We start from the raw sequence: 24194 nt of genomic DNA, 5'->3' as shown, positions 1-24194 counted from the left end.
CAGCCTCTGGGAAGTACTGACAAGTCTCATCTGCTGCCCATGTTTGCTTTCTTCTGTGTTTAGAGGTCCTTTTATTGTGAGTGGTGATTTTCCTCGTTACTTCATCTGTGGAGTTTCTTCGAGGCCTGGGCTGATGTGCTTCTGCCAGTTGCCTGGGACTCTTACCAACCTTGTCCACTTTAAACTTAAATATCCAAATGAGCCTTTCAGATCACACAGGTGGTGTGAATTCAGACCCCAGTTCTGCCTGAATTCTGATTTCTGATAACGACTTCCGAAGGGCAGGGTCTTTTTTCCTTTCCACCCAGTGCCAATGTCAAGACAGGAAGGTTTTGCTGCCTTTTCTTTGTGTGCCTTGGGTGAGTTCCTCATTCCTCTTATTCTGATGATCTGCCCTTTGTTGGGGGCGGTCCCAGTTTTTGCGATAATCTCCCTACCTTGAGCATGTGCTGGGTTTTATCTCTGGACCCTGGACCCCATGCATCTACCAAAGGAGAAACTCCACATACGAGCTGGCTTTGATATTGCCTTACCTCTCAGAGGTGCATTTAAAACATCTTTTGAAAGTTTAACCTAGCCTTTTTGGTTTATTTTCATTGGGAGTGTCTTTAGTCCTCTAGACAGCTGCAAATGGCCTGTTTATGCAGCTTCTCTATGGGTTTGTGGGCCAGGCCAGAGGCAATGGTGTGGTGGGTCCCCATTGCTCAGATCAGCAGGTAGTTGAAGTCGGGTTTGCTTTGCTAAAATGTAACAAGTTTCCCTACGCATTATACCAAAAACAAAGAAATAAACTCTTGGTTTGCAAACTGGCCCCCATACACAGAGGGCAGGGAGAGACCAAAGAAAGAGGCCGCCACTCCAGATGGGCAGGCGGCAGGTGTAATAAGCAAGGGAACTTACACGGCTTGTGTTGGGGGCTCCCGCGTGAGTACACCTCCGCCCCCGCCAGGATCTTAAAGTTTATAGGGAGGCCTTAACAGGGCTCAGTCCCGTGTTCTGCCCAGGTGGTCTCAACAGCACCTTACTCCCCCAAGGCCGTGTCCTTGGAAGAGCTCCCGCTGTGGGAGTGGTGAGCACAATGTACATTCCAAGGACAGGGGAGGGGTGAGGAGCCTCTGATTGCCTGGGTCCAGCTCACAGGTCAACTGGTGGTCATGCCCTCTAGATGACCTCTTCCAATAGGACACAAAAATTCCCCAGAAAGATGAAAGAGATTTAAGTGAGTAAAGAGAGGAGGTGATGCCTTCACTCCTGCCACAGAGCCTCTGTTCAGTGTAATAGTTATTTTTCAGGACTTTCCACAGGGAAGGCCCTGTCCTGGGCCCGGAGAGCAGAGCAGGTCTCAGCACTGGCCAAAGACGAGGCTCTTGGATGTGGGATAACTAAGCTGTAGTCAGGCCATCATTCTCACCTCCTCAGAGTGATGGTAAAGTTTATGTGTCAACTCTACTGGGCCATGGGGTGCCCAGAGATGTGGTCAGATGCTCTCCTGGGTGTCTCTGTGAGGGTGTTTTTGGATGAGATTAACATTTAAATTGGTGGACTCTGAGTAAAGCAGATTACTCTCCATGATGTGCGTGGGCCTCATCCAGTCAGTTGAAGGCCTGAATTGAACAGAAGGACTGACCCCCCCTGAGCAAGAGGGAACTCTCCAGCAGATGGCCTCTGCCTCACCAGCTCTTCCTGGTTCTACAGCAGATGGCCTTCAGACTTGAACTGGAGCATCAGTTCTCTGGGGCCCTCCAGCCTGCCTGCCCACTCTGTGGATTTTGGACTTACCAGCTTCCATAATCATGTGAGATAATTCCTTTTATTATTATAAGAAATATTATCTCTCTTTATATATGCACCCTGTTAGTTCTCCTCTCTGGAGAACCCTGACTAATACACCCAGGATGTAGATGGCTACCAAGGGTGGCTGTAAAGAAAAGACAATTTCAATGCCCTGAGAATAGACTGGTGACAAATGGCTTCCTTTCCTCTTCCTTCCCTCCCTTCCTCTCTCCCTCCCTCCCTCCCGTTCTCCCTCCCTCCCTCCTTTCCTAACCTTCCTTCCCTCCTTCCCTCCTTCCCTCCTTCCCTCCTTCCCTCCTTCCCTCCTTCCTTCCTTCCTTCCTTCCTTCCTTCCTTCCTTCCTTCCCTCCATCCCTCCATCCCTCCATCCCTCCATTCCTCCATCCCTCCATCCCTCCATCCCTCCATCCCTCCATCCCTCCATTCCTCCCTCCTGTCTTAGACAATGTGGGCTGCTATAAGAAAATTACCATAGACTGGGTGGATTGTAAACAACACAAATTCATTTCTCATGGTCCTGGAGATTGGGATGTCCAAAATCAACATGCTGGCAGATTTAATGTCTGGTGGGGTCTGGTTTCTGGTTCATAGATGGCGTCTTTTCACTGTGTCCTCACATGGTGGTTGGGGCAAAGGAGCTCTCTGAGATCCCTTTTAAAAGGACCCTAATCCCATCATGAGGGCTCCACCCTCATGACCTCATCACCTCCCAAAGGTGCCACCTTGGAGGTTAGATTACAGCATGTGAATTTTGGGGAGACACAGATGTTCAAACTATTCCCTTCCTTCCTTCCTTCCACCCACCACAATTCTATACTTGCACCACCTTGGTCATGACAGAAGCTTGAATAATCCACTTTGGGAATCTGAGGGTCTACAATCTGGTGTCCCAGCCTGACAGGTGATGAAAATCCTTGCAAACAGCTTTGCAGTGGAATAGCTACTGAGGAGAGAGCATCACTATTTGTAGTGGATGCCATTGAGTTCACGTAGAGTCTTCTCAACATCCCTGACACACATCCCCCTAAAAGTTTCAGAAAAGAGCTTTGTGAATATACCTCATTGTAATTAGGAAACGATCAAGAGATGTAATATATACTTCTCTAATTTATTTAGGTAATATAAATAGGTCTTAAAGGTGTGATCACCTTTTAAAATGCTGCCTACAATTAGACTTAGTTCTAAACTTCCCATTTACTGTGTTGTATGTTAATCTGTTAACACTTAGCCACGAGAGTGAGCTTTATTATTTAATCACCACTGAACATCCGGCCACAACACTGTCTTTGCCTTCCTGATCAACATAAATCTTTCTTGTTTCTGGAATCTCCAAGGAAATCATTTTAAAAACATCATTTAAAAAATGCTGGTCAACCACCCCTATGAAGTGGTCTTGCCAAAAATCAAACCACCAATTTACAAGACATACAGAGGACAGAAGTTAAAGACATATGGGAATGCATCAGCAAACTACAAAGGATGGGAAACTCTTCAGGAAAAACCACCTAATTTCTTCAACAAAATATTGCAATTGAAAATAAAAGATGTGGGTGAGGATGGGGGTGTGGAATCTAAAGAGAGACTTAAGAGACAGATCCTCAACCACAATGTGAGAAACTCATTTGGATACTGGCTCAAACAAATTGTAAAAAATGCATTTATGAGACAATTAGAAATTTGAACATCAATTGGATTTTTGATGACACAGAGGAATTATTGGTAATGTTTAAGGTATAATAAGTATATTGATTGTTTTATAAATAGTTATTATTTTAGAGATCTACTGAAATATTTCTGGATTAAATGGTATGATATCTGAGATCATTTGCTTCAAAAATAATCTGGAAGAAGGAAGACGGCAGGGAGTAGATGAAGCAAGGTTAGTTATGAGATGATGATTGTTGAACCGAGTGATAAGTACATGAGGATTCATGATACTCTTTTGTTTTTATGAATGTTTAAAACCTTCCTAAAAACGATTTTTTAAAATGTTGACCAATTGTCATGATCTACAGATGTATGAAATGAATTATTGTGTATGACTCAATTCACTTTAGTAGAAGCAAACTAATATATTCTGAACAGCTTCAGGACGCCACGCATTCAGCACATTTTCTCACCTACGTCATTTAACTTCATCTCCTTAAAAACAGATGTTGAAATTAAGATTCAGAAAAGTTAAGTTCTCTGCCTACTACTACAGAGCTAGTAACTAGTGGAGTGGGTATAAACATGTACCTGTGATGACACAGCCTGTCTAGACTTACCATGACGTTTTATAAATCCTCCTTTGGTTAAAAAAAAAAAAAGAAAAAAAAAGAAATACGGAGAAGACCCCACCCAAGGGAACGTGAGTTGACTTTCTATTTTTCAACTGCCCATATTCACTACTTACCTCTTGCTCTGCTGCTGTGGAAAGTAGCTGTGCATCTATCTACCTCTTGTTGTAGGCATGTTGTCCCTGTGTTCAATTCCTGTCCCTGGGACCCTTTGCTTTTCCCTAATGCAGGGCGTGGTTCCTTTGATTCCTTTTTGCCTCATGCTAGTTCCCTAAGGAAGCCCCTCCTGGGAGCTGCTACAGATATAGTCATGGAGACGCTTTGTTGGGTGCAAACGCACACGTGTTCTGTGTGGAATTAACATCATCAGGGTCTCCTGACAGCGTTGAGGTCAGTAGTCCTCGGGCTGGGAAAGAGTATCTCCCTCTGCATCTGTCCTCGTAAAACGTGAGGGCTTCTCTGTACAGCGGGCTCCTGAAACAGCTCTCAGGATTGTGTGTCCCTGCAAGCAGAGGCATGGACTACGTTTTGTCTATATGGAAAGGCGGCAGACAAAGATACCAAACGGTGAAAGAAATGACAAAGTACCCAAAGCACCAGGTTGCAGGAAAGCACTGATGGAATTGATCCTGGGAGCAGTGAGTTGGGATTTGTTTCACTCTGATCTCTTGTATTTATTGTCCCTTGTCATACCCTGGGGATCCTGCCGCTGCACGGGAAGGCTTGGAGCCTTCTGTGGGGCTGGGAAGCGTTAGCTAAACTTCCCATAGAGAATAGAGTGAGGTAGGAGGATCCGTCTTCTCCATCTGTCAGGGTGATTGATCTCTTGGTGGGATGAAACGCAGATTCTATCAAAGCTTGTTTCTGCCTGAGCTCTATCTATATACCTGTTGTCATTCCTCACATGATAGATAGATAGATATGATGGATGGATAGATAGATGTGATGGATGGATAGATAGGTAGATAGATAGGTAGATAGATACACACATACATACACGTGATGGATGGATGGATGGATAGATAGACAGACAGATAGATAGGCCCCTCTATCTCCGTTCCTCTCCAATCCAAACTTTCAGCTGAAATGAAATACTTATGCTGAGGACGCAGCAGTGGAGCCCACCTGCCCTGGGCACAAGCAATAATGGCTGTGTCGTCTGTAGAGGATTTTAAACACAGTACTGGAATGGACTAAAATTGTGTCTATTTATTATCACCATGAGCTGGCAATTCTAAGCAATGTCAGTGATAAAATAGACCTCCCAGAAAAGCAGTCTTTTGCTGGTGTAGGTTTTAACAATTGCTGTGGTTATGGTTGGGTTTTAGTTACGTAAGTTTCAAATGAGCAGATTTTTATTACTTGTTTGTTCATAAATACCGTGGTACACATGGAAGTTAATTCAGAGAACTCCCAGTTATACTGTCAGCCTCAAACATGTGTGGACTTAGCGACACACCTTTGTGTTGAGAATAAGTTGGTAATAGCTCGGAGTCATTTGGGCTCACTTTGGACACAGGGGCTTACTCCAGCCCCTGGAGCACAATATATTTTTATATTTAAATAGTAGAGTCAAATAAACCATGATAGCCAGGAATTGGAAAGGCAGAGAAACAGAGCCTGAGTTATTTCACTTTCCTCATTCTATGTGCACACCTGGAAGTTTTCATTAGTATTTTAATAAAATTTAAACCAGTGAAACTGTGTGAACTGGGAAGTATATTTTTGTTTCGCAAGAGCAAATGTGAGCTTGTGCATGAAATATTGTACTGAATACAATCATATCTCTAAAACGAAAACGTCTTTTTAATTGTCAATTGCTTTATTTATTTATTTTAACATCTTCACTGGAGTATAATTGCTTTACAGTGTTGCGTTTGTCAATTGCTTTAAAACCAAAGAATGAATTAAGAAATTGTTCTTGATATAAAGTAGTAGTTGCCTAAATTCTACCTTTGGCAAATATTTTGATTTTATTAAAATTTACTGATTGTTTTTATAACTGTATGCTTATATATACACAAAGTTTAATACAAGGAAAATGTCATGTTCTGCATTTCTACTCTGGCTTTTATGATTATTAATTTAATTTCATGATTATCACTAAAAAGAAGTTTCCGCGTGTGTGTGTGTGTGTGTTACAGTGTTCTGGCCCAGGTGCCGAGTGTGTGAGGATCCCCCCGTTTATGACCCCCACTGCCCCGGGCTCTCTCTTGCCTCTGCCCATCTCTACATGGAGTGCAGACATGAACCCAGTTCACAGATCACCTTCTCCGTGAAGCTTGCCTGATTCAATTGCACCCAAATGATCAACTATCCCCTGTTTCTTTGCCTTTACTCTTCTTTGTACACTAGTTTATTCCTGCAGTGAAAGTACTGAACTTTAATGATTTGGGCTAAATTTCTCTGCTACTAGATGATGAGCTAATTAACAGCCGGGACCATAGCTCATTCATCTCAATATCCCCAAATCCTAGCTGAATCCCCGGCATATTACGGATGCTAAATAGTCACTCTTGGAATGAGGGAAAGAAGGAAGGGGAAGAAGAACGATGTGGTTCTTGGTGGCTATTAAGTTGGCTTGGCTTGGAGACTGTATTCTTTTTTTAAAAATAAGTTTATTTATTTATTTTTGGCTGTGTTGGTTCTTCGTTGCTGTGCACGGGCTTTCTCTAGTCGCGGCGAGCGAGGGCTACTCTTCATTATGGTGTGCGGGCTTCTCATTGTCGTGGCTTCTTTTGTTGCGGAGCACCGGCTCTAGGCGCGCAGGCTTCAATAGTTGTGGCTCGTGGGCTCAGTAGTTGTGGCTCGCGGGCTCTAGAGCGCAGGCTCAGTAGTTGTGGCGCACGGGCTTAGTTGCTCCGTGGCATGTGGGATCTTCCCAGACCAGGGCTCGAACCCATGTCCCCTGCATTGGCAGGTGGATTCTTAACCACTGCGCCACCAGGGAAGCCCCAGAGGCTGTATTCTTTATACACCTTTTTCAGTCCCATGCGCTCAACAGCTCTACAGCCCCCCACCCCGCGGTGACTCCCCCCACTGCTGCCACACACACCTCCCCTAAGGGGATGGGTAGGTGCATCAGGTGGGGCCAGGTATGGGTGACAGCAGAAAGAGGTCCAGACTTCTAGAAATTATACAGAGTACCTAAAACCTCTGATGAGGCCCAGTCACTCTTTTTTGAGAATTTAAGCTTAGGATGAGTTTAAGTAGCTTGTGAATGAAGCAATAGGAATGATCTAAAAGGAAAAGGCCAACCTGATCAACCCCATCCCATGAACTTTGCATTAGCTGAATATCTATTGGGGTCCAAGCCCATTCTAGGCTCTGTGGAAAGTACAGAGAAAGAAGCATTTGTTCACTGTAGAAAAATTAGGAAATCCAAATAGATGGAATAAGATAAGAAAAAAATGTCCAAAGTCTCACGATCCACAGAGAATTGCCATTAGGACTTTGGTTTCATATCTTTTTTTTTTTTTTTTAAAGATTTTTTGATGTGGACAATTTTTAAAGTCTTTATTGAATTTGTTAAAGTATTGCTTCTGCTTTATGTTTTGGTTTTTTGGCCACGAGACATCTGGGATCTTAGCTCCCTGATCAGGGATCAAACCCGCACCCCCTGCATTGGAAGGCAGGGGGTCTTAACCACTGGACCGCTGGGGAAGTCCCTGGTGTTATATCTTTTATTTGCCTCTTGCTTTCTGCGTTTCTATGCATAGATGTCTATTCTACACAAAGGGAAACAGTAAACATCCTGCTTTGTGACCTGATTGTTTTTCCATATAATAACGTATCATCAGCATTTTCTGTGGTATTACATACTCTTTACAGTATTATATTTAATAGCTGACTAGTATCAGCCTGTACAATTATAATTTATTTAACCCACATTCTATTAATGAATATTTAAGTTTGTCTTAAGCTTATTTTTACTGTTAAGAACAATACCTCTGCTGGTTTTTTTGTTTTTTTTTTTTAATATTTATTATTTGGCTTCACTGTGTCTTAGTTGCGGCATGCGGGATCTTTGTTGCTGCGTGTGGGATCTTCGTTGCGGCATGCAGGATCTTAGTTGCAGCATGCGAACTCTTAGTTGTGGCACGTGGGATCTAGTTCCCTGAACAGGGATCGAACTCGGGCCCCCTGCACTGGGAGCGCGGAGTCTTACCCACTGGACCACCAGGGAAGCCCCTATGCTGTTTATAATCATTGATGAATCAATGAGCAAGTGCTCCGTCACGTCCTTAAAATAAATTCCTAGAAGTGCAACTGCTGGATCACAGGTTCAGAATTGATAAGATGGAAGTAATCAGTGGCCTGACCAGAAGTGTTCATATGGGCCTGTTACTATCGTATAATAAGAGACCTGATCTGGAGGGAGGGGATTCCAGGGTCAGATCCTACCCCAGTGAAGTCACAAAGGACCAGACTCTCCCTTGTTTCCACTCTGCTGCCTTTTGTGTGTTGGCGACATCTCCTGTCACAGGTAGTGACAGATGCATTCTGTACTCACATGGCAGAGCCCAAGCCAGAAGGAAAGGGCCAGGGCAAAGACTTTCCTTACACTGTCTGCTCTGTTACCAAGGAGGAAAAGTGACGTAGAATCTCCCAACAGACTTCCTCTTACATCACGGCTCACCTAACCATCCCTGGACCCGTCAGTGGTAAAGGGGAATGAAATTGTCCTGACCCAGTTACTTCAAGAGTGGCTTCTCTTTGGTGGCTTGGCACAAGCCGCCCAAAAGCTATTCTTCTTTTTAATGACTGCGTTGTATTCCATTCTACGGTTTGGCTGTACCATAATTTATCTAATGAGTTCTCTATTGATTGTCATTTATGTGGTTTGAGATCTTTTTCTGTTACAAACAGTGCTTTTAAGAATATCCCTGTGCATACATCTTTTTGCACATGTGTGATTATATGTGTAGGATAAATCCCTAAAATGGAATTACCAGGTTATGTTGGGAGACACTTCTCCCACGGACTTCTCACGTTTCTGTGTGTCTTGTGAGCAATGGCGCTCATAGCTTTTGTTTCAGATGATCTTCTCGAGGATATTTGTGTAGTAAGCAGTCTTGGGAGGCAGAGTGTCTCCTTCTGGAGTGAAGGCCGGTTGCTTACTGTCCAGTATAATAAAGATCGTGTCCCCCTCTGGAGTGATGGTCAGGGAGTCTTACCACCTATTATAAAAGAATTGGGTTCCCTTAGCTCAGAATTTGCCTCCTATTATGTAACCCAATGTACATACACACGTTACCTGGCAGTCGCTTTGTTGTCTCATGGGATGTAAGTTTTGGGGAATAAGTGGAAATGCTGATACTCTTGTATAATAAAGTGTCATTTGTCTCTGGCCCAGGAGTCTTGTGCCAGCAGCTAAGGAACTGTGTCAGGCTGACTTGTGAGCTTTTGAGAGTAAAATCTCAGATCTGTCACAGATTTTGACGGTTTCAATGAAGAAGATGGGATGCTGACAGAGCCATGGCCTTCTATAGGAGAAAAGATGAAGGCCCCAGGGGCTGATGAACAGGATTTGACTGAAGTCCTTGGAATTAGCAGCAAAATGGTGGAGGAACATCTTTGAGCTTGGTTTATAAACATATCAGCTCAGTGTGTGGGTACAAGTCAAAAATGACCCACGGCTATGCTGTAGCCATTGGGAGTGGCCTAGAAGGACAGCAGAGAGGGAAAATCCTCCCAGTGGGAAGAACTCTGGGTGTTGAACCTGGTTGCCTACCTTGTGCTGAAGGAGACGTGGCCTGAGGTTAAAATATGTGTTGACTCAACGTGGCAAGTGGCATGGCTAGCTGGTCAGGGTCCTGGAAGGAGTGAGTCTGGGAGGCTGGGGACCAGGAAGCATGGGGTAGAGACGTGAGGATGGACATACAGGAGTGGAATGACGTGTGAGGGTAGTTAACACCCCCCAGGGAACAACCACCATGGAAGGGGCATTAATGATTTGCCCAGTTGACCTTGATCAACCTCAGCGCTGGCTGGACATGAACAGGGTGCCACGGCGGGAGAGATGAAGGCTGTGTGTGGACCTCTAATCACGGACTCCCTCTTACCCAGGTGATGCCGGATGTGCAACCTGCCAGCCACAGAGACCAGCGCTTAGCCCTTGACTAGGATTTCTGAGTGCTTATGTAAAATGTGTTATAAGTTGGAGGATGGCGGCTGAGGGTGGGAATGGCTGGAGAACTCTTGAAGCTGTGGGTGGGATACACAGAGGGGCAGATCGGAGCAGGGATGTGTGGAGAGGGAGAAATTGCAAAGCCTGTGTATTTCGGAGGGGACAGAGGCTTCACGTTTGAGGTGATAGGTACAGAATCTTTGGGAAGCATCTCAGTGATTCCCAGGGTGAAGAGGGATTTGAAAAAAATCAGTGTTAGAGGAGCAACATACACTCATGATAACAATTCAGATCATGTAAATGTATAAAGTAAAAACTCGAAAGCCCCTTTTCACTGCACTGGGGCGTTTTCACCCTAAATCCACTTCCTGAGAAATCACTGCTGTTGACGGGGATGGGCCCTTCTGGAGTTTCCCCCTCATTTAGGGGGAAGGGGTGGGTGCAGGGCTCCTGCAGTGGGGAGGACCACTGGGGTGTCTGAGGACCCCCTCCGTCCCCGTCCATGTGCTCATCGGGCCACCTGCCCCATCTCAAGCCTGTCCCTGGGGGCAGGTGTGTCTGCAATACCCCATCTTCAGACCACAGGCAGAGTTGGGGGGTTCTGAGGGTACACTGCTTCTTTCTTTGGAAGGTAGGTGTGCCATGATGGCCTTGAGGTTCGAGGACAACCTGACGGTCTGGCAGTTTTATTTCTTGGAAGCTCAGACGTGATTGGAGAGTCAGAAGGACGGGAGGTTTCCTGCCCTTCTCCGGAGCTGTGCTTCAGCTTCTGCTGGCAGACAGCAGCCGGCCACATCCTGTCTAAACCACTGTGATGTTTTGACTTGAAACAGAGACGCTCATTCCATGCTTACGCCTGACCACTATGATCCATCTGCTGTGGCTTTGTCATGATTGATGTCACTCAGTCCACTGAAGAAAAATCCCAGGAGCCTTACAAATCAGGGGCCTGAAGGGAAGCATGTGTAAAGTGTCAAGGGGAGAAATATTCTTCCCAGCAGGGAGTCCCTGCCCGGGGCCCTGGACTCAGGCCACTGCACAGAGCCCCAGCCTTATGATGACCTGGGAAGGCGTCATACACAAAGGTTGGGAGGCCAGGGCAGTTCTCCAAGGCTGGCTCTGTGCTCAGCATCGCCTCCTGCAGGCGTGGTCCACAGCTGGCCGCTTGCCACTTGAGACCCACTTTCCCCGCGTCCTAGCTGGGTGTCTAGCAGGAGGCCGACAGCGGGTGTGTCTGATAGACGTTCACAGGGGGAAGCCTTTCAACAAATACTTATTGAGCCCCTTGTATGTTCTAGGTCCTGGGAATTCAGTAGCAAATAAAATGGGCAAAAATTATTCACTCTGATGATCCCTGGTAAATGTCAAGTCTCATTTTCTTCCTCTCTGGTATATTCTATAATCTCTGTATTTATATCAATTAATTTGGGACCCTGAGTAGGGACCATTCTTATTCAGGCCAATAATGATGTATTAAGAGTCTCTCTGTTCTCTCCTTCGCACTCACCTGGTAAAATCCCAGCTCTGGTTGAATCCAGTGATCTATTTCCTTTGTATGTGAACTGAACTACTGAATATTATTGGAGAAACACCCTTGCACTGACTGGCTTGACAATAAATTGCAAACCTTAAATGCAAGCTCAGCTCCATGTAGAAATTCTGTTTTGCTTCCCTACTAGGTTTTCCACCAGCCAAGATGTGTACTTTTCTTCTTCTTTTTTTTTTTATAAAGGAGTGACTTGGTCTGGTAAACTCTTTTTTTAAAAAATTAATTAATTAATTAATTAATTTATTTTTGGCTATGTTGGGTCTTCGTTTCTGTGCGAGGGCTTTCTCCAGTTGCGGCGAGCGGGGGCCACTCTTCATCGCGGTGCGCGGGCCTCTCACTGTCGCGGCCTCTCTTGTTGCGGAGCACAGGCTCCAGACGCGCAGGCTCAGTAATTGTGGCTCACGGGCCTAGTTGCTCCGCGGCATGTGGGATCTTCCCAGACCAGGGCCCGAACCCGTGTCCCCTGCATTGGCAGGCAGATTCTCAACCACTGCGCCACCAGGGAAGCCCCAAAATGTGTACTTTTCTCCTTCTCCTTCTCTTTTGCTCACTCCCCCTTTTCCTGACTTTTTTTCCCTAGTTAATTATATTGTGGCTTTGGGAACACATGATCAATTTTTATAATACATCAAGAAAAGTTATGAAGAAATTAACATTTAATCCTTGTTCAATGCTATTTTCCTCAGCTCTACCTTCTGCTAAGGGCTATAAAAATATGCGGTCTTCTTGATTTATTTTTTTCAAGTTTTTTCTTCCTTTTCATTAGCTTTAAAATTAACTTTTAATAACCCTCAAAAGAGAGGGCAAGTTATTTAATGTCTCTGAGCCTCAGTTTCCCAGATTACAAAAAATAATTACAAAAATACTTATATTTCATTGTTGAGAGGGTTATATAAGGTAACGTCTAAGTCTAGTGACTAATAAGAAGGAAGGAAAGAAAGGGAAAAAAAGGAAGAGAAAAGATAGGAAGAAAGGAAGGAAGAAATAAAGAGCCTGTAGAGAGGAATTAATTACATGAGTGACAAAGTCCGGTGGCTGAAGTGATCTGTTCAGAAATGAGTCAGAGGTTTCTCAGAATGACATCTGAAATAATGGAGAAAGGTAAATAAAAAAAAAAAAATTTTGGTGTTATAATTTCAAATCTACTCCAATGTTCTTGTGGGACAGGTACTATAAATCTATCAACTTTCACTCTTATGGAGGCTTAAAGAACTTCACCTCTTCTGTTGCTTGAAAAATAGTAACTTCAAAAAATCACTTTTTGGGAGTCATCTAAAACTTTTCTGATGTGTTTTTGTGACACCAGCAGCCAAGTTTCTTTATATTTGTTGTCTTCTAGAACTAAACTTGGATTGTGAGGCTGGGTGTCAAGGGAAGGGATTGCAGAGTACTGAGTGGGAGAGGGGAAATTGGACCCATTTAGCTGTCATTCCACAGGGGTGAGCGGGGTACATGTTCTCTGGCCCGGATCTGGATAAGGCTTGTTAGCACCCTTGGGCTGGTGTTTGGAATGACAGTGCTCCAGTTTGCAATTCTGGTAACTCTCCCCTCCTCTCCTCCTCATCTTGCTTGACTCCAGGCTGCTTTCCTAAGCAGACTGTGAAGCCCTTTGAGAGCAGGAACGGTTGGGGGAGGTCGGTGTCTTCTATCTTGTTCATCCTCACGTCCTTTTCTCCACTTCTCACCTGGCAGGACTTAGCCCAATGTTTTGCACGCTGTATGTATTTGCTATGTAAATAAACTTCCCATTTTAGATGAGGAAACAATTTCACATAGAGATAAAAAAAAAAACTTGCTTCAAGTTGCACAGTAGGACTGGTGAGGATTTGAGGCCAGGATTGTTAACTCTAGGACTCTCCAAGACAGTTAAAAGAGCGTTAGTACCAGTTCATACCATTTGGATGGCTATCATGAAAACAAAAACAAAAAAACAGAAAATGACAAGTTGTAGCAAAGACATGGAGAAACTGAACCCTTGTGCATTGCTGTTGGGAATGTAAAATGGTGGAGCTGCTGTGGAAAACAGTACGGTGGGTTTTTTTTTTTTTTAAATTAAGCATAGAATTATTCAGAAATTCCACTTCTGGATATATACTCCAAAGAATTGAAAGCAGGGACTCAAACAGATCCTTGTACACCCATGTTCATAGCAGCATTATTCACAATAGCGAAAAGGTGGAAACAACCCAATTGTCCATCTGCAGAAGAATAGATAAAGAAAATGTGGTGTATCCATAAAATGTTGTTCAAATTTTAAAAGGAATGAAATTCTGACACATGCTACAACATGGGTGAAACCTGAGGACGTGATGCTAAGTGAAATCAGCTAGACACAAACAGACAAGTGTTGTATGAATCTACTTATATCAGGTACCTAAAGTAGTCAAATTTATAGAGACAAAAAGTAGAATTGTAGTTGCCAGGGGCTGGGGTGGGGCTTGAATGGGGAGTTAGTGTTTAACGGGTATAGTGTTTCAGTTGGGGAAGATGAAAAAGTTTTGAAGATGAATGGTGGTGATAGTTGCACAAAATGTGAATGCATTTAATGCCACTGAACTGTATACTTAATGGTCAAAATGGTAAATTTTATGTTATATATATTTTACCACAAAAAAGAAAAAGATCAAAAAAGAACATCAAGAGATCATAATTGATCTGAATTTGGGGGGTTCACAATTACTTTGAGTCCATAAAAATGAATCCTCTTCCTACAAATATGCACATATACATAAAAGCTTCAGCATATGATTTTTAAAAATAAAATGTTTTGTTTTTAAACTTTCAAAATGAATATGTACAATATTGAAACTGAAAAGCACAAAGAGCAAAGAACACAGAAATCATCCATCATCACAAGGAGTTTACATCTGACTTTGCCCTTCTAAGTTCTTGTGTGTGTTTAAACACAATTGAACACATATTGCTACGTGGTTAAGATCACATAGTATGTATCATGCTTTTTCAGACATCACAAATATTTATCAAAGCCTCAAAGTCATGAGGTATGTGTATACTTATTTGGAGTATATACCCAGAAGTAGAATTTCTGAATAATTCTATGCTTAATTAAAAAACAAAAACAAAAAAACCCCACCATACTGTTTTCCACAGCAGCTCCACCATTTTACATTCCCAACAGCAATGCACAAGGGTTCAGTTTCTCCATGTCTTTGCTACAACTTGTCATTTTCTGTTTTTTTGTTTTTGTTTTCATGATAGCCATCCAAATGGTATGAACTGGTACTAATGCTCTTTTAACTTGGAGAGTCCTAGAGTTAACAATCCTGGCCTCAAATCCTCACCTGTCCTACTGTGTAACTTGAAGCAAGTTTTTTTTTTTTTTATCTCTATGTGCGTGTGTGAGTGTGTGAGTGACCTGGAAGGATTTCCAGTACCTCAGGGTGTGACACCAGGGGCTTCACTATGACTCACCTGCAAGGTCACCCCTCCAGAGAACGTTAAATAAGGCTTTCCAGTTACCCTGTGACCTGCAAGATCATAAATCCTTCCAGAAAAATTCAGGGAGAGGTTTGACATAGGCCTGAGAAGGGAAGAAAACCCTGTGTATGGATAGCACAGTGAATAGAAGGGGTAGTTTGGACGCAGAGCTCCCAGAGAGAGAAGTATGAGCCCACGAAAAGCCATGTGTATTTTGATAACTGAGAATACACACGACAGCAACTCAGTCAGGAAAAAGTGTAATCTTGCCTTTCATGGAGACAAACATTTTTTTAGAATTAAGAAAGGGCAGCAGGAGTCTGAATAAAGATGTTGACAAAGTTAAATTCAAACACTGTCTACCTTGGTCTTCCCTGGTGGTGCAGTGGTTAAGAATCCACCTGCTAATGCAAGGGACACGGGTTCAAGCCCTGGTGCGGGAAGATCCCACATGCCGCAGAGCAACTAAAGCCCACGTGCCACAACTACTGAAACCTGCGCGCCTATAGCCTGCGAGCCACAACTAATAAGCCCACGTGCCGCAACTACTGAAGCCCGAGTGCCTAGAGCCCATGCTCCACAACAAGAGAAGCCACCGCCATGAGAAAAGCCTGCGCACCACAACGAAGAGTAGCCCCGGCTCACGGCAACTAGAGAAAGCCCACACGCAGCAACGAAGACCCAACGCAGCCAAAAATAAATAAAAATTTTTAAAAAATTCTGAAAAAAACCCCACTGCCTACCTTTAATGATCAATTTAAAGTGAGATATAAAGCAAGAGTACAGTAAGTATAATGCTTCTAAGGGAGCGATCAGATCATCCTATTGAAACATTAGCAAGAAGGTATGTTTCTGTTTGCTTATTGACAATGTTTTCATAGAGCACAGCCAAAAGAGATGCACACATTCATCAATGGTTATCAAGATGTAAATATGAACACACCTGTGTAATTCCTTGAACTTCCTCTGCCCCTCTGCTGCTATGAACAAGTAGCAATGAACCCAACGAACAAGTCCTGATGGATACTGCTCAAAAGTGACTTAAAACTCCATGTCTAAGGTGCTTCTTTTCTCCTAATTATAATAAAAAGACCCCATCTGAGAGGTGGATTAACAAAGGTCCTTCTTATAAACTGACAAATGGACATTTGTAAAGGGGTTATTTTACTACCTCTGCTCTTAATATGCTATGGGCACTTAGAACTTGTTTGTCCTTTAAATACACACCAATATTAACTACAGTACACACATAGAACAATAGCCACAGTCTGAATTTGTCTAACAACTTATGTGATGTCCCCCCTCCTTGTGACCATTGGTGTACTTCTCCAAGAGATCAAGTTGAACAATTCCATTCTCAGAAGATAATTGTGCCTGTGAATTCACGGGGAAAAAACAAACCAACCAACCAACCAACCCTAAAGTGTGTTATCTTACATTCTCTACTTTTAATATGGGTTGTGCAATTCTAAAAATCTGAGAAGACTAGCTATTTCAGATGCTCAGATAAGGATCTAAGATAAGGACCAGAGCAGCATGGAACAAACTGTCCTACAATGTAATATAACCAAGGTGCTCTGGAGAGCGCCTTCCAAATAGGAACATTCTGGCCCAGAACCCTTCCCTCTCTCCCTGCTGTCAACCCAGTGGGCAACTCTATGCATCTGTAACGCTTAGAGGGGATTTTAACAATTTCCACAAGTCCTTTTTCAGAAGACGGCCTTTACTATGAATCTTAACACAAAATGTACAAAATAGCTTACCAACTCTACTTTGGTCAAGCTCTGGCCACCTCTTTAACACCTAGGAAGGCCAGGTGCTGTAAAATCAGAGCTCGGTTGTCCATGGTATACACTACGTGCACAGCAAAGTCAAACCAAATGCAGAGCCAGGGGGACAAGGGCCAATTCCCCGGCCCCCCGGCTGACAGTTTATCCCAGAGCCGCTGCCCTCCCCTCTCATCCCCCTCCTCTCAAACCAGAGCACAAATGCAACATGTTCCAAGAGGCCCTTTGGCCATGCCATTTCCAAAAGATGATACTTCTTATGGATTTTAACGAAAAGACATTTACAAAACATGTTACTTTACTACCTCTACTTTGAACATTTATCGGGTGCTTGAGAACATCAAGAAAGGTTAGCTATCTCAAAAAAGTCTTTGTAGTCAACTCTGCATTAGTGAAGAATAAAATGCACATGGCTATTATAATGTGAAAAAACCTAAATGTGACCAATCTGGTATAGAACCCTTCTTCTGAACTCTGCCTGACCTGCCTGAATCTGGGGCTTCCATAGACCACCTAGAGCTCATTCTTGAACGTTCTAGAGATTCACGGAGTCCAGGATTAAAACTCCTCTCCTTAGAATTTTTTTGTGTTTCTTACTGGTTCCACCATTGAATCACTAACGGAGAGAAGGCTTTTAACTAACTCTTTTAATACTTTCCAAGTGGGGCTCTGCCTTGGAGAAGGGCATTTCCAGTTACTGAACTGTCATTTCACCCTGGGTCTCCAGGAGAGAAGAGTGTTTGACTCCCAAGCCTCCGGCATTTTTGAAAGAGCTCTAGGCCACAGCCAGCTGTACTTTGGCAAGTCCTGCATTGCCTTTCTTTCTCTCTTTCCTTTCCCATGGAACCCACTCCTTCCATCCATCTTTCCAACTTTGCTTTATCAATAGCAATTCAAGTTTTATTTTCTTCTTGAATGCACTCTCTCTGTGAAAGAGTCTTTTCACCAAGAATGTGGTGTCTGACCGCTATCTTGCCAATGGGTTCAACAAAGCTCTCCATACTGGGTAAAATTTTTACCGACCTCATTCACTCATGCCTGTTCTTCTACACTTGGCTAAAACCTACAACATATTCATGAAAGTAAAACGGATGAAAAAAATCCTTCCCCAGAGGAATCGAGAAATATCTTTGACATAATTTGATAAAATTATTTCTATTTGGCTACTGGTTTTTCTGGAAGGCACTAATTCAGATAGATCCACGCAAAGCAGGTCCTACACCTACATATATGAAAACTCCAAGTGAATGTATCTAGTCCGGTCACTTATCATCAAATGTTAAATAATCTGAAGTTTGAAAAATGCAGTTAATAACTTCTACGTGCTGAGAGCTTTCAGAAAACTAAGAGCATAAATATTAATTGCTCCTCATCTCCAGAGTAGCATATAAGAAACTAGGAAGATCTTGGTTCTGTTTTCAACTTTTTCTTTGAGGGGATTATAGTGGATCGTTGCCCTTATGTGGGCTCTCTGATGCCATGAGAAATCAACAGGAAAATAAACATGCACAGAATCAGCGCCTTAAATATCACAGAGCCAGGCTGTGTATTTGCTCTTGAAGTGGCAGCTGCCCAAAGTGCAGAGCTAAGAAACGGTCCAAGACCGGCAGTTTGCCCGTGTGCCCGCTCCACAGGTTCTTTGTACCAAAGCCAGGGAAAAAAAACATCTATTTTCTTCCACTTTTCCTTCTGCAGTTTTTTACTTTCTGTCCCCTACTCCTTCCACCAGCTCCAAGGGAGTTAGCAAGAGCTCCACACACAGGGCCGATCATTGGTGTGCTTTGAAGGATGCTGAGAAGGTTCTTCAAGCCCCAAATTCCTTTCTGCCAATATGACTGAAATTCCCAAGGCTTTGTTCTCCGGAGGAGTCACACAAGCAGTTATCAGCTACTGAAACACTTGTGAGTTAGTTAATAATTTTTCCTTTTATCAAGCCTCTGAGTCGAGATTCCTTCCCCCATCACCTGTTTCCCCCACATTGTCCTTCCCTTTTCCTCTTCATCATGTCATCTTTATATGAAGGTTCTGGAACTTCGCCAGGAAGGACATTTAATGTAAGGTGGAGTGGCCTCTGACTCTTGAGAGGAGACACAATAGGCATTCAGGGGAATTTAAAACAGAAGAGGAGGAAGGCGTGCACTGGAGACTGTGCCTACCGAGAGAGATGATGACCTAGGCTGGCTGGCAGGTACCACTGATGGCCTGAACGTTGGACAAGAGGAAAGCAGCTGTCCAGGTGGGAATCCTCCTGTGGACTATTTTCACCTGTGCAGTGAAGGGCAATAGCTCCATTATATAGTCTTCCTATGCCAGTGGTTCTCATCTTGACCACGTGTTAGAATCATCAGTGGAGCATATAATGTCCAATGCCTGCCCCACACCAGAATCTCCAGGAATAGGGCTTGTGTATCAGTATTTACAGTTGACCCTTGAACAACATGAAGGTTAAGGGTGCCGACCTTCTGTGCAGTCGAAAAATCTCCGGATAACTTTATAGTCGGTCCTGTGTATTTGCGATTCCCCATCCACAGATTTAACCAACTTCAGATTGTGAAGTATCGTATTATGCATTTATTGAAAAAAAATCTATATATAAGTGGACCTGTGCAGTTCAAACCTCTGTTATTCAAAGTTCAACTGTATGTTTTAAGCTGTCCAGAGAACTCCAATATGCTGGCAAAGTTGAGAACGACTGTTGGATGCAACTTTATAATTTATTAAGTACCTTCCCTGTGTCAGGCGTGTGTCAGGCATGTGTCAGGTGCTGTTAAGGACAGAATGTTTGTGTCCCCCCTCAATCCATATGTTGAAATCCTAACCCCCCCATGTGGTTTTTGCAAGGTGATGAGGTCATGAGGGTGGAGCCCTCATGCTGGGATTAGTGCCCTTATAAGGAGAGATACTAGGGAGCTTGCTTCCTCTCTGCTCTCCACCATATGAGGGTACAACGAGAAGATGGCCATCTGCAAACTAGGACGCAGGTTCTCACCAGAGACTGAATCTGATGGCGCCTTCATCTTGGACCTCCAGCCTCCAGAACTGTGAGAAGTCAGTGTCTGTTGTTTAAGTCCCCAGTCTATGAGATTTTTTTTATAGCAGCCCAAATGGACTAAGACAGATGCTGAGTGAACAAAGATGAAGAAATGGTCCCAGTTCTCAGAGCAGACACAGTTTGGGGGCTACACAGCAGAGATGGGAGAGAGCCCCATGCATTTGGTCACTGGCTCTCCCCTGCTGCTTGCAAGCTCAGGGACCACTTGACTACCTTCTTGATCAGCAGTTGCCCTGTGCTCAAACTTTGTTAGAAACATGAAACAACCAGGACTTCAGCCTGACAAACAACAACTGTTCAACATCCCCATGGAGAATCTCAGTGACTCTCATGTTTTCAGTGCCACTGCTCCTCTGTATATATTAGTATAACTAGTCAAGATTTGGAAGTGGTTACTTTAAAATCATTGCATGTTACTAATAGTCAACAGTTGGACAATGCTTTATGATTTTCCAAAATACAGCAGTGGTTCCCAATCAAGGGCGAACCCCACCCTCCCTACCAGGAGACATTTGGCATTGTCTGGAGACATTTTTTGTCATCCCAGCTGGGGAGGATGTTACTTTAATGGTCAGGGACCAGGGAAGCTGCTAAACATCCTATCATACAATGCACAGGGCAGCCCCCATAAGAAAGGATTATCTGGCCTAAATGTCAATAGCGCTAAGGTTGAGAAACCCTGATACATAGAATATAGAATCTCATTTAAAATTTTGCAATGACTGCATGAGTTAGATATTATTACAACTCTTTTACTAATAAGAATCCTGAGGGCCAAGGATGGTGATTTACCCATTCAAAATTGTAAATCACAAAGCCAGGCATCTCATGCTGAGCCTGTTTATTTGTGTTTGTTTTGTTTTTTGGTTTATTTTTCCCTGCAGCTTTATTGAGGTATAATCGACAAGTAAAAATTGTATATTTAAGGTGTACCATGTGATGTTTTGGCATATGTATATGTTGAGAAATAGTATCACCTCACATAGTTATCTTGTGTGTCTGTGTGTTTGTGTGTGTGTGTGTGTGGTGAGATCACTTAAGATCTACTCTCTTAACAAAGTTCAAGTACACAATACTATGTTGTTAACCATACCCACCATGCTGTGCATTAGATTTCCAGAATTTTTTTATCCTGCATAACTAAAACTTTGTATACTTTGACTAACATCTCCCCATTTCCCCCTACCCTTAGCCTGTGGCAACCACCGTGCTACTCTCTGCTTCTATGAGTTTGGCTTTTTTAGATTCCGCATATAAGTGAGATCATGCAGTATTTGTCTTTCTGTGTCTGGCTTATTTCAATTAGCATAATGTCCTCCAGATTCAACCATGTTGCTGCAAATGTCAGGATTTCCTTCTTTTTTGTGGCTGAATAATATTCCGTGTGTGTGTAACATTTAACATTTTCTTTATCCATTCACATGGACACTTACGCTGTTTCCATATCTTGGCTATTGTGAATAACACTGCAATGAACATGAGGGTGCAGAAATCTTGTTGAGATACTGATTTCATCTCCTTTGAATAAATACCCAGAAGTGGGATTGCTGGATCATAAGATAGCTCTATTTAATTTTTTGAGGACCCTCCATGCCGTTTTCTGTAGTGGTTGCACCAATTTATTTTCCCAGGAATAGTACACAAGGGTTCCCTTTTCACCACATCCTCACCAACGCTTATCTCTTGTCTTTTTGATAAAAGCCTTTCTGACAGAAGTCAGGCGATATTTCACTATATATTTTTTTCTAAGTGCAGAAAGGTGTAAATTTAATGACAAATTTATACAAATAAATCACTCCACATACATTTGCTGATACATGAATATACAGTGCTTTGAGACACAAACAGAAATGGACTAAAATGTTGATACGGACACATAAATTCTTCATGTTTGAAAAACTGTATGACCTACTATAATGGTTTTGACTTGCATTTCCCTGATAACTAGTGATGTTGAGCACCTTTCCATGTACCTGTTGGCCATGTGTGTGTCATGCTCAGCCTGTTTAATTGCAGGTTAGCTTCACGGGCGAATTGCTGTTTGTGTCTGCTTAGATCAGGGCTCCTCCGTGAAGCAGGAAGTTGTGTGGGGTCACTTCAGCTGAACAAAAGAATTTGCTTGACCTCATTTAATTCCTTGGTCTTAAAACAGGTTATCAGGTTTAAGGCATGGAAAGTTTGGCCCCTGCACGTTTTATTTGGCTCTTTTCATTTTTGCTTTAATTATAGTTAGGAATATTTTGGCTGGCACAGAGAAAGCCAAGCGGACTAATCTCTGACCTTGTCCTTGAAAATCCCCTCCTAAGAGCCAAACCATTGGAAAGCTCCTCCTGCCTCCTGCCTGCTGAGCCCAAGTGAAAGGCAGAGGCCCTTCCCTGCACTGGGTGTGGGCGAGGCAGACCTCCGATGGATGCTGGAGCCAGGTTCATGGAAGCAGCCGCTGGCAGCAAAGCCCACTCCAGCTGGTGCTGCCCCGGCCTTGGGGTTGAGGGTTGGGTGAGGGGTGCTGGCCAATTTGAGGTTACACCGCGAGCCTTCAGCCCACTGCGGGCTCGGCCAAGCTGGGAGTCTGCAGTCTGCAGTCCAGAAACACTGCTTGCGCTATGACCCAAGAGAAGTCTGCTCTCTTTAAACCAGTTTTTCTGTCTGTATAGAAGGAGGATTTTCTAATCTGTTTGTGTTAGTAGGGTTCTCTGGAGAAACAGAACCAATAAGAGATATATGTACACACACACACACATCTCCATGTATACATGCATATACATATATAAATATGTATAATTATAAGGAATATATATTTTAAGGAACATTATATACACACTATATATGTATGTGATGGGATTAGGGCTTTTATAAAAGAGACCTCAGAGAGCTCCCTCCCTGCTTCCCTCACGTGGGGTTACATCAAAAGGACAGCCATCTATGAGCCAGAAAGAAGGACCTCACCAGACTCTCCTGGACCATGATCTCAGACCTCCAGCCTCCAGAAATGAGAAAAAGACAAACCGAATGCCTAATTAGAGAGCTGTAGTGAAGGTACAAGGCCAAAATTTAGCGGTGAAAATATTTCTAGTTTTCGTATCAATGACTGTTATTCAGGAAATATAATGTACATATATATGGAAGAGCCCGTGTTTGAATTTTGGAAAATTGGTTTTATTATATTCATGTAGTGGTGTTTATTTAAAAGACTTCTGTTTCATATACCTTAAAATACGTACACTCTGAATTCTGAGTTCTTAGATGAAATGTCTTTTTTAAAAATAATTAATTAATTAATTAATTAATTGTTGGCTGTGTTGGGTCTTTGTTTCTGTGCGAGGGCTTTCTCTAGTTACAGCAAGCGGGGGCCACTCTTCATCGCGGTGCACGGGCCTCTCACTGTCACGGCCTCTCTTGTTGCGGACCACAGGCTCCAGATGCGCAGGCTCAGTAGTTGTGGCTCACGGGCCCAGTTGCTCCGTGGCATGTGGGATCTTCCCAGACCAGGGCTCGAACCCGTGTCCCCTGCACTGGCAGGCAGATTCTCAACCACTGCGCCACCGGGGAAGCCCCAGAAATGTCTTTTTAAATTAAAAAAAAAAAAAGTAATTACCATAGTGTTCTGGCAGGAATTGTTGTGGATTTGTGGAATAAAGAACAAAAATGTTCTTGTCAGATTGAAATAATCTGTTTCTTCCACAGAAGGATTCTATGATAGGCTGTAATATTATTCAAAGTAGTGGCGGCTCCTTTCTGGGTAAGGATTACAATTCCCATCCAGTGCCATCAGGTTTGGCCATGAGAGTTTGACCAATGAAGTCATCATGGGTTTTCACCATCCCCCCACTTTTCCTTCTGTCTGAAGATAGACAATGTTTCTCAAAGAGGCTGCCACCAGCTAGAGTTCTGGACGTGGAACTGAGCCTCAACTGATGTGTATTGGGGAGAAAGACATTTACCTCTATCCTTCTAGATTCTTCTGGCTGGCTAGATTCTTCTTAAACTGACATGAGACAGAGTAACAGGAGAAAATCACACAAAAGTTTAATAATGTGTATACATGGGAGAGACCCAGGAAAACTAAGTCACCAAAATGGCCAAAACTCTACCCTTAAATACCATCTTCAGCTAAAGACAAAAAAAACCATGTTGGGGTAGTGGTTTGGGATTTCAAAGGGAAAAA

This window comes from Balaenoptera musculus, chromosome 2 (genome assembly GCF_009873245.2).
Source record: "Balaenoptera musculus isolate JJ_BM4_2016_0621 chromosome 2, mBalMus1.pri.v3, whole genome shotgun sequence".
NCBI classification, from domain to species: domain Eukaryota; kingdom Metazoa; phylum Chordata; class Mammalia; order Artiodactyla; family Balaenopteridae; genus Balaenoptera; species Balaenoptera musculus.
This window is presented reverse-complemented; position numbering follows the sequence as displayed.